The sequence below is a fragment of the Plecotus auritus genome, assembly GCF_963455305.1.
Source record: "Plecotus auritus genome assembly, chromosome: 4".
NCBI lineage: Eukaryota > Metazoa > Chordata > Mammalia > Chiroptera > Vespertilionidae > Plecotus > Plecotus auritus.
In genome coordinates this window covers 57,844,461-57,866,854 of record NC_137775.1, presented here as the reverse complement: position 1 = coordinate 57,866,854, position 22,394 = coordinate 57,844,461, and positions in this window count along the sequence as shown.

The window sequence follows — 22,394 nt, the reverse complement described above, 5'->3', positions numbered from 1 at the left end:
TTATATGAAATGCTGAAGGGCATTCTTTAAGAAGAGGAAGAAGAAGAAAAAGGTAAAAGATAAAAATTATGAACAACAAATACATATCTATCAACAAGTGAATCTAAAAATCAAGTGAATAAAAAATCTGTTGAACAGAATAAACTGTTGAATATAATAGAATCAGGGGCATAGAAAGGGAGTGGACTGAGAATTCTCGGGGGGAAATGTGTGTGGGGGGTGCGGGAAGAGACTAAACAAAATCGTACACCTATGGATGAGGACAGTGCCAGGGGGTAAGGGCAGAGGGTGGGGTGGGAACCAGGTGGAGGGGAGTTATGGGGGGAAAAAAGAGGAACAAATGTAATAATCTGAACAATAAAGATTTATTTAGAAAAAAAAGAGTTTGGGATAATATCAAATAGTTTTACATAGGTGTCATTGGACTCTCCAAAGGAGAAAAGAGAAAGAATAGGGCATAATAATATATGAAGATATAATGGTTGATAATCTTCTAGGAATAATGAATTACATGAAACCACAGATATAAGAATATTAAAAAACAACACTCAAGATGAATATAGGAAAAAAATCTATTATATTATATTCTAACATCTAACCATCAAGGATAAAGAGAAAAATCTTGAAAACATCTAGAAGCTAAAAAAAAAAAAAAAAAACCCCACACACCAGAAAGATATATTATATACAGAGGAACAAAGAAAACAATTAACTAAGCTTCCTTCAAAAATTCTACAAGCTAGAAGACAATGAATTTACATCTTTAAAATACTGGGAAAAAATAAACCCAACTAAAAATATATGAACCCCAAATTTTATACCCAGCAAATATATCTTCAGTGTTATTTATGATGTCACCACTCCTGCATATACAGATTTTGAAACTTTTCCTAACTGCCCCCAGTTGATTATGAGCATTCCCTTCTCTAAATTTCTATAACCTTGACCTTCAGATCACATGTTATTTGCCTTATTCTCTCCTGCAGTGCCTTATTCTCTGGGAATCTTTTATCTGGGAATCTCCAGAAAGTTGAATCTTTCTAGTTTTTAGGAAGAGAGAAACTTCTGCTGTACCCTTCAGTCCCCACCTATGTGCTGGATTCCTGTAGGAAGGTGACATGTTTAAATCAGGCTTCTTAGCTGGTTGCTTTTTAGTAGGAGATGACACATTTTTATCATGTAATAATTTGAGGTGCAAGGAGTGTGATAGGCAGAATAAAGAGGACAGATAAGGCAACTACTTCTTTTCTATGACAGATGTTGCTCTTTTTTTTTTCTTATAAGCAGAGGGTCCCCTGCTCCTTAGCACTTTCTAATCCCCTTCTCTCCCTCTACCCCCCAATGGTTGTAAAATCTTTGATACATTGTTTGTGATAGAAGGGTGCGAATATTTTCTTACTGCACCCACCCCATCAATATTAATAAATTTGAAAACTGCTTTTTTGGAGCAAGGGATTAAGGAAGTTCTTCCACAGAAGACTTTATTTTATTGAAGATTGTTTGTGAGAATAGTTGGGGATTTAAAGGGGACTGCAAGGGAAAACAGAGGAGACATGAAGGTTCTGGTAATGGGAGAACTTTTGCAGCCAAGAGAGGGGAGTTCTAAGGAAAATCAGAGTTTTTCTGAGGTAGGTATGTTAAGTCACTCTGTATCCCCTCCTTGCTAACACTTAAGACATTTGAATTATTAGAAGGGAAAGGAATAGGGTAATATTGTAAAATGCTGATTATGACCTCAAAGACAGTACTGGGTAGGATTGGTGGCAACCACAAGAAGCCTAACCCTCATAGATTAATTAAATAACATTTCCATGATGAAAAGAACAGCTGTGATGCCAAGTTTTGCCAAGATCTGCCAGGACATTGCAGAAAAACACTTTAAAAATTAAACAGGTGAAAACATTATTTTGGCTGCCAAGTAGAAATTGCATTTTGAGCTGGGAGAAGATACGAAATTTCTTATCAAAATAGAAACTATGGGTAGACCTGAAATGATTACTTTAATAGTCAAACTGCTGGATATAATAAATCAAGATGTTTCTGCCAATGCAGATAGTCTCTAAATACAATGCAGTATAAACATACACAACAAACTTACATTTGCACTGCAAATGGGTGTATTTTAACAAGCCTGTGCTTCCTTTTCCACCCATCTTTCTTTAATGGGCATTTTTATTCCATAAGAAGTACCTGCCTGTATGCATTAGGTCTGCCTCTCTCCAGGTCTGAGTCCTTTTTTGGTCTTGAAATGGAATTAAACTGCACGTATTCTTATATGATTTGCTTTTATATATTTAACATTCTTATTTAGGATTTATATATTGTTTGTATATCTATTTTATATGTTGATACATGCAACTATTGGACACTGTATGATCATGACTGAGTTTTAGAAAGATCACTTCTGCTCTTGTGTAGAGAATGCTTTTGCGAGTTAAAATCTAATGGCAAGGTGACAAGTTAGGAGATGATTGCCAACATTTTGGAGAAATTAGGGTGGCTTCATCAAGGTGGCTTCCAAGTGGAAATAATCCTATATAATAAAAGGCTAATATGCTAATCGACCAAACAGCAGAACTACTGGTCGCTATGACATGCACTGACTACCAGGGGGCAGATGCTCTACGCAGAAGCTGCCCCCTGGTGGTCAGTGCACTCCCACAGCAGGGAGCACCGCTCAGCCAGAAGCCCTGAGCCAGGGCTGGCGAGTGCAGCGGTGGTGGTGGGAGTCTCTCCCACCTCTGTGGCAGTCAGACATCCCCTGAGGGCTCCTGGAGGGCACAGGCCGGGCTGAGGGAACCCCCCTCCTGAGTGCACAAATATCGTGCACCAGGCCTCTAGTAATAATAATAATAGGGCCTGGAATTAAGAAATGTTCGTGTAGCAGTCCCATAAAGTCTGGTGACTAGTATTGTAGGAAGCAGAAAATAAGAGGTCTAAGGTAACTTCTAAGTTTTTTGAATGGACCATAGGCTAGTTAGTATTACACTATACCAGGGTTTTCCAACACTGGCTACAAATTTTACTCACTTAGAGAGCTTTTGAAAAACAATAGTATGGTTTCCCCTTCAATAAAGACTACTTAACTGGGAATATCTGAGGGTGGGGCTCATGCTTTGGTACTTTTTCCAAGATTCCAGGTGGTTTCATTTTGTGGGTAGAATTGAGAACTGCTGCACTAGACTTTAAATTTCTTGTGAACTGGGAACATCTGATTTGTCACCAAATTCTCAGAACCTAGCAAATATTTTGCATTCATTATATGTTTAACAGAATTGATAGATGAATGAAGGAATATAGGAAAGAGGAACAGGTTCTGCAGAATACGCTTTGGACATGTTGAATTTGAGATGCTGTGATACATCTATGAGATGACATGTAGTGAACATAAAGGAGCCTATGGCTCTTAACTCCAGAGACAACTTTGGGCTGGAATGTAAACGTAGGAAACATGACAATATACCTGTTGGTTCAAGCCATGTGTATAGATATAAACATGACTCAGGAGAACAGAATAGATTGAGAAACAAAAGAAAGAGAAAATTTTAAGAATGAATAACCTAGTCCCTGAATTCATGACCCATAATCTTGGTTCAGGAATTGCATCATTTATATTTCTTCCTCTTCTCCCATCCCTCTAAGGACTGGGACCTCACCTCCTAGATGCAATATCCTACTTGCCTGGCTGCAACTTCTTTGGCTTTCTGTACCCCAAAACCCCAGTGGCTGCCTCACACACATGATTCTGTCTGATTCCAATTCCCTGGCTTTCTCAATCTTTGTTATTTAGCTGCAGTTATTTACTTTTATGAGTTGTATTATATAACACTAGAGGCCCTGTGCACGAAATTTGTGCATGGGGGGGGTGTCCCTCAGCCCAGCCTGCACCCTCTCCAATCAGCGACCCCTCGAGGGATGTCTGACTGCCCGTTTAGGCCTGATCCTACCGGGATTGGGCCTAAATGGGCAGTCGGACATCCCTCTCACAATCCAGGACTGCTGGCTCCCAACTGCTCGCCTGCCTGCCTTCCTGATTGCCCCTAACCGCTTCTGCCTGCCAGCCTGATAACCCCCTAACCACTCCCCTGACAGCCTGATTGATGCCTAACTGCTCCCCTGCCAGCCTGTTGCCCCTAACTACCCTCCCCTGCAGGCCTGATCACCCCTAACTGCCCTCCCCTGCAGGCCTGGTCACCCCTAACTGCCCTCCCCTGCAGGCCTGGTCCCCCCTAACTGCTATCCCCTGCAGGCCTGGATCCCCCCCCAACTGCCCTTCCCTGCAGGCCTGGTTGCCCCCAATTTCCCTCCTCTGCCAGCCTGGTTACCCCTAACTGTCCTCCCCTGAAGGCTTGATCGCTCCCAACTGCCCTCCCTTGCAGTCCTGGTCCCTCCCCACTGCCCTCCCCTGCTGGCCATCTTGTGGCGGCCATCTTGTGTCCACATGGGGGCAGCCATCTTGTGTGTTGGAGTGATGGTCAATTTGCATATTACTATTTTATTAGATAGGATAATAGATATAACTGAGAGAAAGATTTTTGAGGCCAATAAAGGTCTCTACAATTAAAAACTTGGTAAATGAAAACCTTATTTAGATAACTTTAATCTCATAATCATCATTAAAACCAGTAAATATATGTTTTATTATCTTTGAGAATGAAAGAGTGAAAATATCCCACTTACATATAAGAATATTACCCATTTCAAAGTGTGTTCACTAGTTCTTTCTCCATTACAAATATTTCTCTATAATCGAAATAATCACCACTAGTTGGGTGCAAACAGCTTCCTGTTTGTACCATTAAAAGTGACTATGAATGAACATGTTTTCAAATTTAAATTTTACAAGGTTTAATTTTTTTTACAAGCAATAAACATTAATATCTCAAGAAAAACAATTTTAAATATGATAATGTTACAGGCAATAAACACCAATTATTCATGAAAAATGATCTAACATATAATAATATTACATGCAATAAACATGAATATTTCAAGGTTTAGTTTTAATTTTATGTCAAGGGACCAGACACAGCACAATTTCTTGTAGCTACAAGTTAGGTTTAATTTGGAAGATCAGTTACTGATCTTCTCTGGAAGATTAAGTAAAAATCACTTAACTTTTCTTTATTTCTGCTTCCTTTATATCAAATAGGACTAATTTTTTCCCTTTAACTTCCTACACAGACATAAACTGAAAATTAAAAGGTTTAGTAACATAATGGTTTGGATGAAACAACAAACCACACCTCTATAAATGCAATCTTATGTTTAATCTTGGCTTCCAATCAAGAGTTCTGATTCTGATGAAGATAGGCCCTCAAAACATTGGAAATCAACTGTAATCTCATCTCCAGCAATCTCACTTACTGCAGCACTTCAAATCACCTTTCATTTCTTTTTACCTTTAATCAGTAACGCATAAGAAAGGCAGCATGCTAAATGATACTGTTTTTCAAGTTTTTAAAAATACATTAGCATTTTTGGCTTGTTATATGTCTAATTTATCCTACTTGAACTCTGCTTTGTGGAACTTTTCTAGCACAGTGGCTAAAACATAGAGTTTTCTATCAATATTAGTTTCCTTTTCTCTTTTTCTTTTGCTTGCCATAAATATTTTCATAAACTATATTGAATTATTTTAACATCTTTAACTTAATTCTCTGCAGTGGTCAAAAACATTCGGGAACTTCTTTCTCTTATTCTTGGCCTGGAGCTTCCACACAAGCATTAGCATAATCCTTACCTGCCATCTCAAAGGCCCTGCCTGTGCTACTCTCTGCTCCCTGCCTCCCTCTTGAACATCACCTATGCCTCACTCCCCCCTCACTTCTTGTGCTCCAGCTATCCATGTCTTTTCTCAGCTCCTCAAACATACTGAATTCTTTTCTTCCCCTAGGACCTTTGTACATGCAGTTCCCTCTGCCTGAAGTTTTCTTTTCTCTTCATCAACCTGAAAAGTATTTCTGTGTGAAGTCTTTCAATACAACTTTTATTTATTCCAGGCAAATCATAGACTCTTTTTTTTTGGGGGGGGGGGTGGTTAGAAGGATCATATAATAAAAACTGAACTTTGTCCTTATTTCATAACTACAGACTTATTGACATTTATTTTATTTTTATGTGGGGGATGGATTGCGGAACTGACACATTTAGGGCAGAGCAAGGGAAACCAAGAAATATTCTGCACTGCATCCTTTGGGCTATATTTTCAAAGAGTTGGGTTCTTTTATTCTAATGCCATTGAAAATTTGTTTTTTTCCCCCTAGATCCAGCTTTCAGGAATATAGTATCCATCCTTGCTGTTTTCATAGTTTGGCAGACACATCTGGCCCTGAGTGTCAAGGGTACAAAAGTCTTATTAAAGGAACTAAAAATATGCTTGCATACTTCTCAGAATGCAGATGCCAAGTCAGGCACTTTAATAACTACCTAAGGACCCATTTTACTCTCTGGAGAAACAACCTAACTTATCCACACTTTTGATTCTCATCTGTACAAAAAATATTCTTCTTAAGGAAAGGAAAAGAAGCAAGAGCATGAGCAGTCTGGATGTGTTGGGAGTTTTAAGAGAAAATGCTTGTCAGGGTTGGCCTAATTCTTAGACATGTCACTCTCTGTGGCCTGGTGATCAATGAGTAGTGAACAGACTAACTAGAGTTAGAAATAAAATCATCCAACTCTTTCTTTTTTTTCTTTATTGATTAAGGTATTACATATATGTCCTAAACCCCCCTTGCACCCTCTACCCCGCCCCCCCGCTGCTCATGCCCTCACCCCCCTGGTGTCTGTGTCCATTGGTTATGCTTATATGTATCACACATATAAGTCGTTTGGTTGATCTCTCCCCCTTACCTCCACTCTACCCTACCTTCCCTCTGAGGTTTGACAGTCTAATCGATGCTTCCCTGTCTCTGTTTTTGTTCATCAGTTTATATTTTTCCAACTCTTTCTTAAAAACCTCTTTCACATCTGGTAGCAATGGCAGAGCTAAAGGAAATCTGAAGAAGCCAACAAAAGAGTTTAAGGCTGTGGTGAAACCCAGGGGGTGTGGCCAGGCAGAAGAAAGGTTTGTCTTTCAGATATCAGTGTAATTGAGCTGGAAGGCATTAACTTGACCTTTGAGAGATTCATATTGAAGGACAATTAAAAGCAAAGGACAACTATACAGGAACGAGCAAGAATTAAAGAGGCAGAAAGAAATGGCTTCCTAGTTTTGCTTCATAGTTGGACAAAAAAGGAAGAGGCATTTAAGCAGAGAAAATTGAGCTAGGGTTGGTCAGTGTGGCAGGCAGAGATCTTTTAGTTCAGTCCCTTCCACCTCTACGCCTGCAAATGAGGTCAGGGATGAAGGGCAGGGCTCACAGTGGGAGTACCATTATAAGCCAGTATTGCTCCTGTACACATGCTGACTTGCAGGCCTTCTCTTTGAGGTCTAATACTTTAGGGATATTGTTTCTATTTTGTAAAAACATCTTCCTTTAGAAAATGGTTCATGAGAAGGTAATTAGACCTGCAGACAGAAATAGGATGTGCAGTAATGAGAGTATGCTATGCAATCCATGAAGATTTGTCATGCTTATTCTGGGGAGAAGGCAAAAGTAAGATTGCTGGTGTTCAGGAAAGTGGGAGGTACCATCACTTCATTTCCCTTATCAAACTACAACCCCTTCTCATTCCACTTCCTGACTTCAAATTCGTTTATAAAGTAATACTAACTGGAGAAATGGAATGTCTTATTGATGCTGTTGTAATAACCTGGTTATTATTTAACAGAAAAGGAGGAAAGGAAAGACCAAATAGTATAGGCATGCCATTTATACAGCTTTGCCAAAAAACTGCATTTAACATTCTCCAAATCTGTCCCCCACTGATTGATGGGGGAAGGGACTGAACAAAGGCAGTTTAGGTACATGCCCAGTAAGGTCTGAGTGACGTGGTAAGGTGCCTACCTGTCTGCCAGTCATTCCTGAGAACAGATGGCATGGTGTTTAACAATGGAAGCGCGCTCTCTCTCTCTTTCACACACACACACACACACACACACACACACACACACACACACACACACACACCAGGCCCTTTTGGGACTCCTGTTGCAGGACTCCCCTGCACCTACGGCCATGTGGGGCACTACACATGGACTAATGGACTTTAATTAGCTTGGATACTAAACCACACCCGGCTACAACGTGGAATGGAAGCTCTGGACACTGGCCTTGTTTCTGGCTGTGCTGGAACCCTAAATGCACCTTTTCCAGGACAGGGGACTTTGGAACCCAAAAAATGTAACTTTACACAAATAAAGCCTTTTTCTACATCCCATCCTTCTGTGTGAATCTTAGAAAATTCATTTTCTGAAGATATCGAAAGAACCTCACTCCCAGGAGCGATGGAGGAGTTTGATTCTCTGGTAACATTATAATTGCTATTAATATATAAATTACATCTAAAATAAAAATATAGCCCTAACCCATTTGGCTCAGTTGTTAGAGTGTCGGCCTGTGGACTCAAGGGTCCCAGGTTCGATTCTGGTCAAGGGCATGTACCTTGGTTGCGGGCACATACCCAGTAGGGAGTGTGCAGGAGGCAGCTGATCGATGTTTCTCTCTCATTGATGTTTCTAACTCTCTATCCCTCTCCCTTCCTCTCTGTAAAAAATTAATAAAATATAAAATATATATATATATATTAATTTCTATTACATACACAAGTGAAAATGTATTTGAATTTTAATGCTTTGTATTTTTTCTAGAGTATTTCTTTTGTGGTTTCCCTTTCTGAGTCCTATGTACCTTATCTGTATATCAAAAGCATAGCAAGAGGGAGAAAGGGAGGAATATTCCTGTGGGCGTGACCCTGGGATACAGCAGGAGAAAGACTCCTTTGCTTCCATCACAGAGGGTAGGAATAGGAAGTAATGGTGATGGCCTGTTTTTTTTTAGCTACACAGCTGCTTTTAAATCATTTGGTTGTAAGAGGTGAATTTATTTAAATAATTAAAAAAAGAATAATAACAAAAAGCAGTGTTTTGTACACTTCTTAGACAAGAAATGACTAATTTGGCTAAATATTATATGAAGTGAGCTGACAGCACCAGGAAAAATTTACATGCCTGCTTTCTTCCAAATCTTCTATAAGTTGACAATAGCTCTTATTGTCATATTAGGAAAACTGGGAAGAGAAAATAGATCTAATTTTCCATTCTTGTCATTGCATTGCTCAGGATCCTTGGGTAGCTTCTTAGATTTACTCTGGGTATCAAATGAAAACTTCTAGTCACAGCCTTCAAAACTGCATACCTGGTTTGCCTTTCTTAACTGCTCTCATCTCTTTCTGTAGCCATGTGGGAACTCTGTCATGTCTGAAGCACAAACAACCTTGCTGAAGGATCCTGAGGTCAGATTTTATCTCCCTAATTCATTGAGTGCACACTCTGGTCCAGGCGCCCAATTGGCCCTAGGGTGCCTTGTATGCACTGAAGTTTCTCAGTTTCTCATGGGGTCTGTTCTTAACCAGATCAGATTTGCATTTTGGAAAGATCATCCTGACAGTGGTTTTGAGAATGAGGGCTGGGTTGGTGACTGAGCAGGTAGTGTAGGGGGAAATACAAGTAGTTGGGGTAGGAAAAGAGCACCAGGGATCGCTTCTCTACACATTCGGAAGTTAGAGGAAAAAATGACTTAGTGCCCAATTCAACATGAAAAGTGAAGAGGAAAAGGGGCTGTGTCTATTTTCATTTGCTCATATTACCCATTAGTTGTACAGATTTATCATTAATTGAAACATTTTTTCTTTCTATTATGGTCGCATTTAATAGTTATCAGAATTTCATTTTTAGAAGCATAAGTATTATCTTTAGATCATGTTTAGCTATTCAGATAAAGATATAGTCATACCATAAACATGAAAATTACTTATAGACTGTGAATATGAAATATGGGTAATTCACAAAGTTACAATAAGAATTTATTTTCTGCAGTTTTAATACTTTGTTTTCTCGAAAAGCTCCTGATATTTTTTCTAAATTATACCCCAAAATCAACACTAGTTATACAATTGTATCATAAAATAATACAGACTTATTATAAATATCTGGAAAGCACAGACTTTTAAAGGAAAAATATATTAATCACTTCTAATCCTTTTTTCAAGGAAAACCACTGAATTCAGAGTTTTTTAGTCTTTCTTTTGGCATAGAAGTATATGTAAATGTGTACATATATTCTATGAATATTATGTATGTAATTGGGATCACAGTGTATATTTTAACTTATATTTTTTCACATTTAATGTTATAAGCATTTTCCATTGACATTAACATCTTTACAAAAGCAACATTATAATAAACTAGAGGCCCATTGCATGATATTCGTGTAAGAATAGGCCCCTGGCTTGACTCCCAGCTGCCCGGGAGCCGGCAAGTCCCCGCTCCCGGGCTGCCAGGAGCATGTCCCCGCTCCCGGGCCGCCTGGGGCCTGGCAGCCAGCAAGTCCCCGCTCCCCGGCCACCCGGGAGCCAGCATGTCCCCACTCCACGGCTGCCTGGGGCCTGGCAGCTGGCACGTCCCCACTCCCGGACTGCCCAGAGCCAGCAAGTCCTGGCTTCTGTCTGGAGAAGCACTCCAGTAGCTCCCTCCGCCGCCCCCCTTCCCCTCATAGCAGGCTTCACACCAATCTGCGCCTGCATATGCAAATTAACCTTCATCTTTGTTGGGTTAATTTGCATACTCACTCTGATTGGCTGTGGGCATAGCGGAGTGATGGTTAATTTGCATGTTTCTCTTTTATTAGGTAAGATATGTAATACTCCAACGTAAGGACATGCCATAATTTAACAGTTTTTCTATTGATCACACTCTGGCACAGACTGGTTAGATGGTCATAAATGCCATTCCTTCTTGCAGGTACAGAGGAAGATGATATTTTCAGCCTCTCTTTCAGTTAGGTTGGGCTATATAACTGACTTCTGGCCAATGGAATCTGGCCAGAAATATCAGGCCTGACCCTAAAACATACATTTCAGTTTTCTTCTCTCTTTCTTTCATTCTTTGTAGAATAAGAAGGATGTGATGGTAGAGATGTGAAGGAAGGCACATCTTACAGTCACCACTTAGAAGACAGACACTGAAGGAAGCCCCCCAAGCTGCATCAAACTCTGGTATGAGTGATAAAGAAATGTTATCATGTTAAGGCTCTAGGACTTGAAGGTTGTTTAAGCAGTTACCATCATTTGTGCTAATCAATGAAAAAGTTCTAGCCCTGCTGGTGTGGCTTAGTGGTTGAGCATCATCTTATGAACTAGGAGGTCACGGTTCAGTTCCTGGTCAGGGCACATTGCCCAGGTTGCAGGCTCAATCCCCAGTGTGGGCTGTGCAGGAGACAGCCAATCAATGATTCTCTCTCATCATTGATGTTTCTCTCACTCCCTCTCCCTTCCTCTCTGGAAAAAAAAAAGTTATACCCCAAAATAAACACTAGTTATACAATTGTATCATAGGGGGATGTTCATTGGCTGAATTGAAAAGGAATCTTTTCCCCAAAAAGTTTTTCTAATTTTACTCAATTTATAAATATACCAACATGTCTATCTTTACCGAAATATAATTTGTCTTCCTAGGATAAATTCCTTAAGGTAAATCCGGATGGGATTTCTGGCATCATCTAGGATGAAAAAAGTTGGAAAGAGCATTGCTTCAATTACAGCAATAAGATAAAAACTAAATAATATACAAAATAATCACTTTTCTTAAAACCCTCATGGAGCTGAAATCACAGAGCAACTAGCTGGCCTAAAGTTTAAGAAAAGATAGGCACATCCATGTGAATAATGCTTCAAAGAGGTCATCTGCTAAATGTTGCTGATAGAGAATATACTTATATTTGACAACCTTTTTCATATAAAAATTAGAAAATATATTTTATTCTAGTTTTTATAATTTTATTTATTATACTTCAATCTTTGTAAGTATAGTTTTAATTCCAACATCAAAGGGATACATAATAATTTAGATAAATTCTCCTATTGGTGAATATTTATATTTCAAATTTTTGTTGATATAAAAAAATCATAATGCATGTCTTTGCCTTTAAATATTTATCTACATTTTGAAGATATCTTTTGAGTTTATGCTCACATGTAAAAATTATTAGGCCATAAACTTATTTTAAAAGTATAACATTTAAAATAGTTACTCTTTTAATCCCTCAAACCTGGAAGTTAAAGAATTTATTGATTAATCCAACAAATATTTTTTGGGTACTCCTATGTTCACTTATACATTCCAGGAAGTGTTTTAGGTACTGCTAATACAATAAACAAACAGGAAAAAAAAATCCCTGCCTTGGTGGACCTTATATTTTAGCTAGGGGAGACAGACCAATAATAATAATAGTAATAGTAATAGTAATAGTAATAATAATAATAGTATATAATCATAACATATACTATAAGAATTACAGAGTATAATAATTATATAGCATAATATAATCATAGTAAATAAGTAAATTTTGTGGTTTGTTAGACTATAACATATAATATGTTACAGTATTCTGTGGAAGGAAATAGAGCAGGGAAAGGGAGATTGAGTGATGGTGAAAAGGCAGTGGTTACAGTCTAAGTGAGATGCCCAGGTAGGCCTCCTGGAGACACCATTGTTGAACACTTAGAGGGTGCAAAGAGGTGAAGGAGTTGGCCATGTGGAGGAAGAGGGCTCCAGGCAGAGAAGCACACCATGCTTGGCTATCAAGAAAAATTAGAAGGCCCTATCTCTAAATACAATCACATTCAGAGGTAATGGGGATTACAACTTCAACATATGAATTTTGGGGGAGCACACTTCAGCCTATAAAAGAAGGATCTAATTTAGTTTATGCTAATAAATTTTCATAAATTATTTTATTAGAAAGATACTCTTTGTATTATTTACTAGAGGCATCTTTATTTTATGTCCCTTCAATTGCAAACTGCAGACATGTTAATAAATACATAATAGAAATATCAGTCATTATAATAATAGTGTGGGGTTGGGAAGGTGAAGAGAGGTAAGAAGAAACTAGAAAATGGGGTTATGTCCATTATTCAAATTTACTTTGGTGTGTAAAGACATAGGAAATATAAACTTCTTTCTTCCAATCATTTTAGTTCATTAACATTTCAAATGTCATATGTTATTGCTAGTAATTGGATACAGAATATAAATCTTTCAAACTAGGAGGATCAAAAATGATGAGTGCAAAGTGCTTCCTTATATTATGATTCTCTTCTTCATGAGGCTACATACATTAGGACAGGATTCTGAGAGTTGTTATGCTTTAGGATTTGGGTGGATTGGCTTGAACAGTTGCTGCTGGCAGTCTCTTCGCTTAATTGAGGAAAAACCTTAACTCAATTTTAACTGGCCAGCAGAAGTTTGCCCTTTCATTTGTAAACTAGAGGCCCCGTGCGGATTCGTGCACTGGTGGGGTCTCTCAGCCTGGCCTGTGTCCTCTTGCAATTTGGGACCCCTCAGGGGATGTTGGAGAGCCGGTTTCAGCCCAATCCCTGTAGGCCAGGTGCACGATTGGGGCCAGGGAGGGACCGTGGGAGGGCTCCAGGGCATGTCCGGCCCATCTCGCCCAGTCTCAATCGGCTGAACTACAGCAGCAAGCTAACATACTGGTTGGAGCGTCTGCGCCCTGGTAGTCAGTGTGCATCATAGAGACTGTTCAAATGGTCGAACGAACAGTAGGACACTTAGCATATTAGGCTTTTATTATATAGGATAGTGACATGTTGGTGGAGATGGTAGTTCAATAAGATTCTGAATCTTCTCCTATCCCAAGACAGGCTTGTTTGCAATTAGAAACTTAGTATTAAGTCAAACAGTACTAATGGAGTGTTGTCTCTGCAGAACTGGCTAGTGCCAAGCCAAGTGTGCTACTGCTCTTTGAAAATGTGGTTCTTTTTTTCTTTTTATTAAATTTATTGGGGTGACAGTGGTTAATAAGATTATATAGGTTTCAAGTGTACATTTCTATGATACATGACCTGTATATTGCATTGTGTGCCCACCACCCAAAGTCAAATAATCTTCCATCACCATATATTTGACCCCCTTTACCCTTTACTATACCACCCCACTCACTTCCCTCTGGTAATCTCTGTGCCTATGAGTTTTTGTTTGTTTGTTTTTCTTGTTTATTCATTGGAAAACGTAGAAAAAAATCCCTCAATTTTTTCACTTATTTTTTAAGCCCCCCATCACTACCAATCCATCAGAAACAGGAATATAGAAGTGAATCTAGGTTATCTTGGACATTTTAGAGCCAACTCTCCACCTTATATGTTTATAAATTAAACTAGAGGCCCGGTGCATGAAATTCATGCACGGTGGGGGGGTGTGTGTCCCTCAGCCCAGCCTGTACCCTCTCCAATCTGGGAACCCTCTCACAATCCAGGGCTGTTGGCTCCCAACCGCTTGCCTGCCTGTCTGATTGCCCCTAACCACTTCTGCATGCCAGCCTGATCACCCCCTAACCACTCCCCTGCCAGTCTGATCAATGCCTAACTGCTCCCCTGTGGCCCGATTGCCCCTAACTGCCCTTCTCTGCAGGCCTGATAGCCCCCAACTGTCCTCCCCTGCAGGCCCGATAACCCCTAACTGCCCTCCCTTGCCAGCCTGGTCACCCCTAACTGCCCTCCCCTGCCAGCCTGGTTGCCTCCAACTGCCCTCCCCTACAGGCCTGGTCATCCCCAACTGCCTTCCTCTGCAGGTCTGATTGCCCCCAACTGTGCTCCCCTGCAGGCCTGGTCACCCCTAACTGTCCTCCCCTACTGGCCTGGTTCCCCCCAACTTTCCTCCCCTGCTAGCCTGATTGCCTACAACTGCCCTCCCCTGCAGGCCTGGTCCCCCCCAACTCCCCTCCTCTGCAGGCCTAGTCGCCCCCAACTGTCCTCCTCTGCCGTCTTGGTCACCCATAACTGCCCTCCCCTGCAGGTCTGATCTCTCCCAACTGCCCTCCCTTACAGGCCTGGTTGCCCCCAACTGCCCTCCCCTGCAGGCCTGGTCCCCCCTAACTGCCCTCCCCTGGAGGCCTGGTTGCCCCCAACTGCCCTCCCCTGCAGGCCTGGTCCCCCCCAACTGCCCTCCCCTGCAGACCTGGGTCCCCCCCCAACTTTCCTCCCCTGCAGGCCTGGTTGCCCCCAACTGCCCTCCCTTGCAATCCTGGTCGCCCCCAACTGCCCTCCCCTGCTAGCCTGATTGCCCACAACTGCCTTCCCCTGCCGGCCATCTTGTGGTGGCCATCTTGTGTCCACATGGGGGTGGCCATCTTTGACCACATAGGGGTGGCCATCTTGTGTGTTGGAGTGATGGTCAATTTGCATATCACTCTTTTATTAGATAGGATGTCAGTGGTGACCATGGGTTGCAAAGATAAAACACTAATTAAGTCCATGTCTACACATGCTGCTAGACCAAAATAGTTAAACAGACCATTTCTCTTCCCTTTGGAAACCTATGAGAAAACACATATGTCTGCTCAATTATAGGTACTGGAGCAACCAGGAGGCTAGACAAGGTAGCCTTTTAGGGAGACTTGTGACGAGAGTGATAGATTCTGGTTTTGGGATCTTCCAGCAAATGATAGTATTGATAAGTCAAATAAAGGAGAAAACCAATCTGGTTGAGCAATGGGCTTGGGGTGAGTAATTATGCATTAAGTACCTATTGAATAAATTTGACAAAAATTTCATTTTTGTCTTGTTCTCCTCAACATTTTGAGTTATCTATTTGTTTAAGGAGGCAGATCACCTATAGCTGGTTCTCAAGAGTGCTCTGAGTTGCCTGGTCTTAGGTAAAGCACGTCCCTGCTTTTGTTCCTTTCCTTTGGCATTCTCCTCAACACATTAACTGTTCTCCCATGAGGCTGAGTTCCAGTACTCATGTCCACAGAATCTCATAAGTGTCCTCTTATCCTATCCTATCTAATAAAGAAGGAAAATGCTAATTGACCGCCACACCCTCACAAAGATGGCGGCACCCACAGCCAATAAGGAGGGAATATGCTAATTGACTGCCACGCCCTCAAAGATGGTGACACCCACAGCCACAAGATTGTGGCACCCAGTCCCCTCAGCCCCACCGGGGCAGCAGGCATATGACACGGCCGGGCCCGCCCCCAAGTGGGTCCAGCTGCTCTGCGCCCCTGCCTCCAGAGTCCCCCAGTCCCCTCAGCCCTCCAGCTGCCCAGGGCCAGCAAGCCTCAGAGGTCATCTGCCCAGCTGATGCCCGAGGCACAGGTAAGCCTCGGATGGCGGCTGCCTAGCCATCCAGGGCCAGCCGAGGTGTGATGGGGGCGTCACCTTCCCCTGATCGCTGGGTCGCCTCCTGCCCCCGAGGGCTCCCAGACTGTGAGAGGGGGCAGGCTGGGCTGAGGGACCCCCCCCTCCAGTGCATGAATTTTCATGCACCAGGCCTCTAGTATTCATATATAAATGATTTACTAAACATATCATTGATTCTTTATCCATTGGGTAGGTAGAGAGGATTTTGGTATTTAATCTTACAGATAAATTAATTGCAAATGTTACACAGCTGTATAACTTATAAATTCATTGCTCTTTCCATTGTTTCATGCTATATCCTTTGCTTGGTCCTTCAGGATCTTTTCCCATGCTGGAGTCAGTCTGAAATATCCAGCTGATTGGATATTGTGTTATCCTTCAGGTCAAGCATTTGCATAATTAACAGGAATATTGGATATCTTTACATAAAAGAAATGGTTAGCAGTAAGATTTCTAGACCACTTGCATAGTAATGTCATTTCCAGGTATAATAAAATGGAAGAAGTCTCCTTAGCTTGCTGCCCCAGCATTTAAAATAGAATTATTCCTGAGATTAAAAATAAAAGACTATAAGTGAACTGTGCCATCTTCTTCCAGACCTTTGGTGGCAGGGTGTACTGTTAACTGCAGAGAGAAACCACAATTAAGGCCATTATAACATAATTTCATAGAAGGCCAGTGCTAGAAGAGACCTTAGCATCCATCAAGCCCAAAGCCTCATTTTTGGTCAAGGAAACTGAAGCCAGGTGAGGTGGATAGAGAGCCTGCCCAATTCTCATGGTTATCTGGCAGGAGAGCTGATCCTCATGTTTCATCAATTGCACATTGTTATCTAATTCAGAATTTTTATCCTGTGAGGTACTTGTACAAATAGGGTTTGCAAATAATAAAGACGTTACTAAAAGCCAATCTCTGCTAAGGAGAGCTAGCCTAACATTACTTCTGATATACTATATGTACATTAACTTTAAGGGGCACATTCCATAGCAGAGTGAAAAGAATTTGCAAATGACAGAATTCTAACAGGTTCATTACCTGAACAAGAACACAGGGCACTATTTTTGAGTCTTTTCTGTGGGCAGGATGCATACATATTTCAGTTAGTCAATCAGCAAGTGATCATTGAGCACTGTTTGTGTTCAGCAGCTGTGAAGGCTACCAAGAAGGGTTCCTGCCCATGGGGAGCTTTTAATGCTTTTGGGGTACACAACTAATATCCACAAAATAAGAAGAATTAAATACAACACTGAATCGTATTGACTCAAACTTCAATGGATGAAATCTGGATGTTTAGCCCTCCCCCACCCCCATTTGTACAATCACAACTTTAGTTGGATTTGATCAATGAGCAAAGTGGGGAAATGTCAGCAATCTCTTGCACAGGTGGCATGGCAGTGAGGGAACAGTTCTTGGCACAGCAGGATAAGATCCCTGATTTAACTCAGAACTAGATCTCTGACCAGCCCAATCTTGTATATTTTAGCCATTCTGCATTTTATGTGTCAGGGGTGGGAGTGGGATGGGGTGTCAGGAAAGGCGTCTGACCAGAGCTGACCTAATATATCTGCTGAAATTGTTGAATGTCCATGAAGGTTATTGTCTTCTCACAAGGCCCTGGAAGGCCCACACACATCTTTGTATTTGGCGATAAGTCACTCCTTGTCATCTCAACTGAATTGTTTGTGAGTAGGTGCAGGGTTAATAGGCCCCTATTAAATGTTAGCGAGAGGAGTACATTTATAAAAAAAGCCTAAGCCCGGCCGGTGTGGCTTAGTGTTTGAATGTCGACCTATGAACCAGGAGTTCGTGGTTTGATTCCTGGTCCGGGAACATGCCCGGTTTGCTGGCTCGATCTGCAGTAGAGGGTGTGCAGGAGGCAGCCGATCAGTGATTCTCTTTCACCATTGATGTTTCTATCTCTCACTCCCTGTCCCTCTCTGAAATCAATGAAATATATATAGATCTCCTATATAATAAAAGGCCAATATGCAAATCAGCTGAACAGCGAACGACTGGTCGCTGTGACGTGCACTGACCACCAGGGGGCAGAAGCTCAGCCAGGAGCTGCCCCCTGGTGGTCAGTGTGCTCCCACAGGGGGAGCACTGCTCAGCCAGAAGCCAGGCTCACGGCTGGTGAGCACAGTGGAGGTGGCGGGAGCCTCTCCCACCTCCATGGCAGCACTAAGGATGTCCAACTGATGGCTTAGGTCCTTTCCCCTGAGAGGGTGCAGGCCGAGCTGAGAGACCCCCACCCTCTGAGTGCACGAATCCCATGCACCAGGCCTCTAGTATATGTATATATGTATATATGTATATATGTATATATGTATATATGTATATATGTGTATATACATGTATATTTATATGTATATATACATATATATATACACACACACACGCACACACACATATATATATTTAAAGCCTAGTATTTTTTTGAAGTATCTCAGAAACTACCAAGGAATATTAAATCCTATTGGAGCCAGCACTTCTAGGGAAACAAAAATGAATTGAGGAGATGCAGAGGAGGTGAACAGGTATATTTCTCTCTTTTTATTTATTTGGGAGAGAGAGAGAGAGAGAGAGAGAGAGAGAGAGAGAGAGAGAGAGAGACAGAGAGAGAGAGACAGAGAGAGAGAGAGAGATTGCTTTGTTGTTCCACTTATTTAGGCATTCATTGGCTGCTTCTTGTATGTGCCCTGACGGGGGATCGAACCCACAATCTTGGCATATTAGATGACACTAACCAACTGAGCTACCCAGTCAGAGCTACTTCTCTTTTGAAGAGGTATTTCATGCACATGGCAAAACTTTCACAAGGTACAAGAGGTCTAATTCCCTTCCTCTTAGGAGTCATTTGCTTTTTTCTATGTCCCATCTGTTCATACCCTCTACTCTCCTCCTATTGTATCAATGGACTTTTATTTATTGGATATAGAGCTCATTTATATATCAAGGAAAATATTCCTTAACTATGATATGAATTGCAAATATTTCCTCATTTTGTTAGTTTTCTTTTGACCCTGCTTATGCATTTTTGCCACATTGCATACATTTTCTTTATTTTTATGTAATTGAGTATATCAATCTTTTATGATTTTCATGTTTTCTGTCAAGAAATGTCTCTTCTTTTCATGGGAGACCACTTGTGTGGAAATATCCTTGGGAATAGAATCACAAACAGTTTTATTCACAATATAGCTCCTTGTAGACAGTAACACCTGAAACTTATTAAAAGTCTGTTATTACATGTGAAAACTTTATTAGGATTGAGGTTCAATATAGCCCATAAAATTCTGAAAAAATGAGATCAGAGTAAATGGAAATAAAAGAAAACACAGCATTGTGAAATAGTACTGAGTTTTGGATAACCCACCATGTTGGGATGGGGTAACCAAGTCAAAAGATGTGAATATGCCCAGAATTCAATGATATGTGAAATTCATTGTTCAGAAACTACTTTGAAATTCTTATGCTGTTAGATTAAGTTGCCAGTTTATTAGCAATGTTATAGTATCTGATACTTACTGAAAAATTTTGTGTAGGTAAGAATTCTGTGTGTTACTTCCTAACCATCATACATTACCAACCATAGATTGTCTGGTTTCAGTAAAATAGCTAGAAATTATACTCATTTGTCCACTTTCACTTGAATTCATAAAGAAAGAAATAATCCTAAAATGGACTATTATGCAAGGTTTAATCTCTTTTGGTACTGTGTGATTGCTGGAGAGATTTGGATATATAGAATTGCAGGGCATCACTCAGATGTAACCATAAACAAGAAAAATGAATTAGGGAGATTAAAATTATTAGCTGCTTGGAGGAGACTGGTCATATAATTAGAATGTTTTAATTAGCATCAACAAGTGGGAGAGGCAAAATGGGATGGGGCCCAGAAAGGATGTTTAGACAAATCAAGATGCAAACTCTAGCTGTTTGCATCAAAAGAGCTACACTATTATGACAAATTTTCTAGTTAAATTCAAAGGGGAAGTAGCATATGCTCAAAATAGGAAAACAGCTTGAAAGGGGAAGGGGTTAATTTACCTTAATATTCAAGTAAATCAAATTTTATAATTTCATGAAGGAATGCAAGCGGTAAGGGAAAAAGTAGCTTAAAGCCACAGTTAATATCAGACATCACTGCCGGTCATTTGTTAGAAGCTACAGGCACTGGGCTGAAAACAAACTGAGAGCATCACTGACCCAGTTTGGAAGGTATGTTAAATGTCAGCTCTCTTCCCCCGCTTGATTCCTTTCTGCAGAAGCTTCACAAAGTCACACCAAGTCTGAGCTTGTACACCTCCTGTTGTGAGTACTTGTTTTCTCCCAAGGCAGAGTCTATCCAATATTTGCTGAGTTCTGGCTCTTACATTGTCCTGCATATTGATCCCAAGTCTGTTTTGCTATGGCTTCTACCCATCACTTCCCTTGGGGAGGAATGAGCACATTTAATCTTGGCTCCATATAATAGCTCTTCACTTCTCTATAACTGGCTGTCATTTTCACAATGTCGTGTCTTCAGCTGGCTAAAAAGCTCTAGTTCCTTCAACTACTTATAACAGAACAAGTGGTCAAATCTCTTCATCATCCTTGTCTCCTTTTTGTGAATGTGCTTGAGTTTCTTTTTGTCACTTCAGGCAATTAACTTAATGTTAGGTATGAAATACTAGTTGCTGACCAGAGCATACTCATTGATGTTATAAATTCTTGTCATCAAAGTGTGTTCTGTGGGCTAGAAGGATTACCCAGGAACTTGTTAAAAATGAAAACTCCACAGACCACCCAGACCTTCTGAATTGCAACTTGTATTTTAATAAGATCCCAGGTGACTCATGAACTTTAAAGTTTGAAAACCACTGTTCTACATCAGTGGTTCTCACACTTGACAGCACATTTGAATACTGGTGTCTGGGTCCTTCCTAATGCATTGCTGAAAAAAGGTGAATTCTCTAAGAAGCATCAATACCTCTTATGTTTTCATAAGAATGTTGAAAAATGCAGGCTATTATGGGATGCAGAGCATGTAATGGGCCAAGAGTACTAACAATTCTTGGCCCTGTTCTCTTGAAATGTAACATAAAACTCATTGGTAATTATAGTGACTTCTCTTTTTTATTGATACAAGAATCTGGCTAACAAAAGAGAAAACTCATCCCATTGAACTTAGAAGTCACAATGACTAACATATCAAATTTGATAACCTATGAAGGCTTACTGTTTTATGTTACTAACTTGTTTTATACAAAATAATTTTGTATTTGCTTATCCATATGATGAACAAAAACACACTCCAACAGATGTAGTAGAGTCTGGAAGGCGTATTCAGATCCTCTACTGTTGTAGAATTTTGAGGCAGTGTTTTGTAAACTATTCATCTGTCATTTTGAAGGCAGTACAGAGTCTTTATGAAAAGAAAATATAATTTAAAGTTTTTGTTTACTATCCACAAAAATTAGATTAAATTTACTAACTCACTGGGAACAGAAAGAGAACAAAATAGAAATAAGAAAGATTTTAAGAAGGACTCCCTTGAGGAAAAGAGGAATCAGAGAGGAAAGGATTTTACCTCATGACTCTGCTTTTTGAATAACATCTTATCTGTTCAGAATAAATGAGTTGACTTATTTTATCAAATCCCACAAGGCAAATTCTCTCAGCTTCATTATAAAGAAAAAAATGTGTTATTTTTAGCACATCAGCATCTGGTTTTATAGGAAAAAATACATGTAGCCCACGTGTCATATTCAATTAATTGTTTGGACTGTATACACTGTGAAGTGTTTCTCCTCTACAAAATGCCACATCGTGTGCTAAGAAATTCACCAACCCATCATAATAAGGTGCAAAGACATTTCCTAAGAATATAAAATATCAGGTACTTGTCTGGGGACCATATTCTTCTGAAATCTCATTCTTCTCTATCATGTGACAGATGGGAATTGTGCTCATTTTAATCTCTAGTAAAAGGCTGAGGAGAAGGCTAAAAGAAGTTAAAAAACTCTTGCCCTGGCATCTGGATAAACCTGCAGTTGAGATGAGAACGCTGTCAGAGGACAGGCTTAATA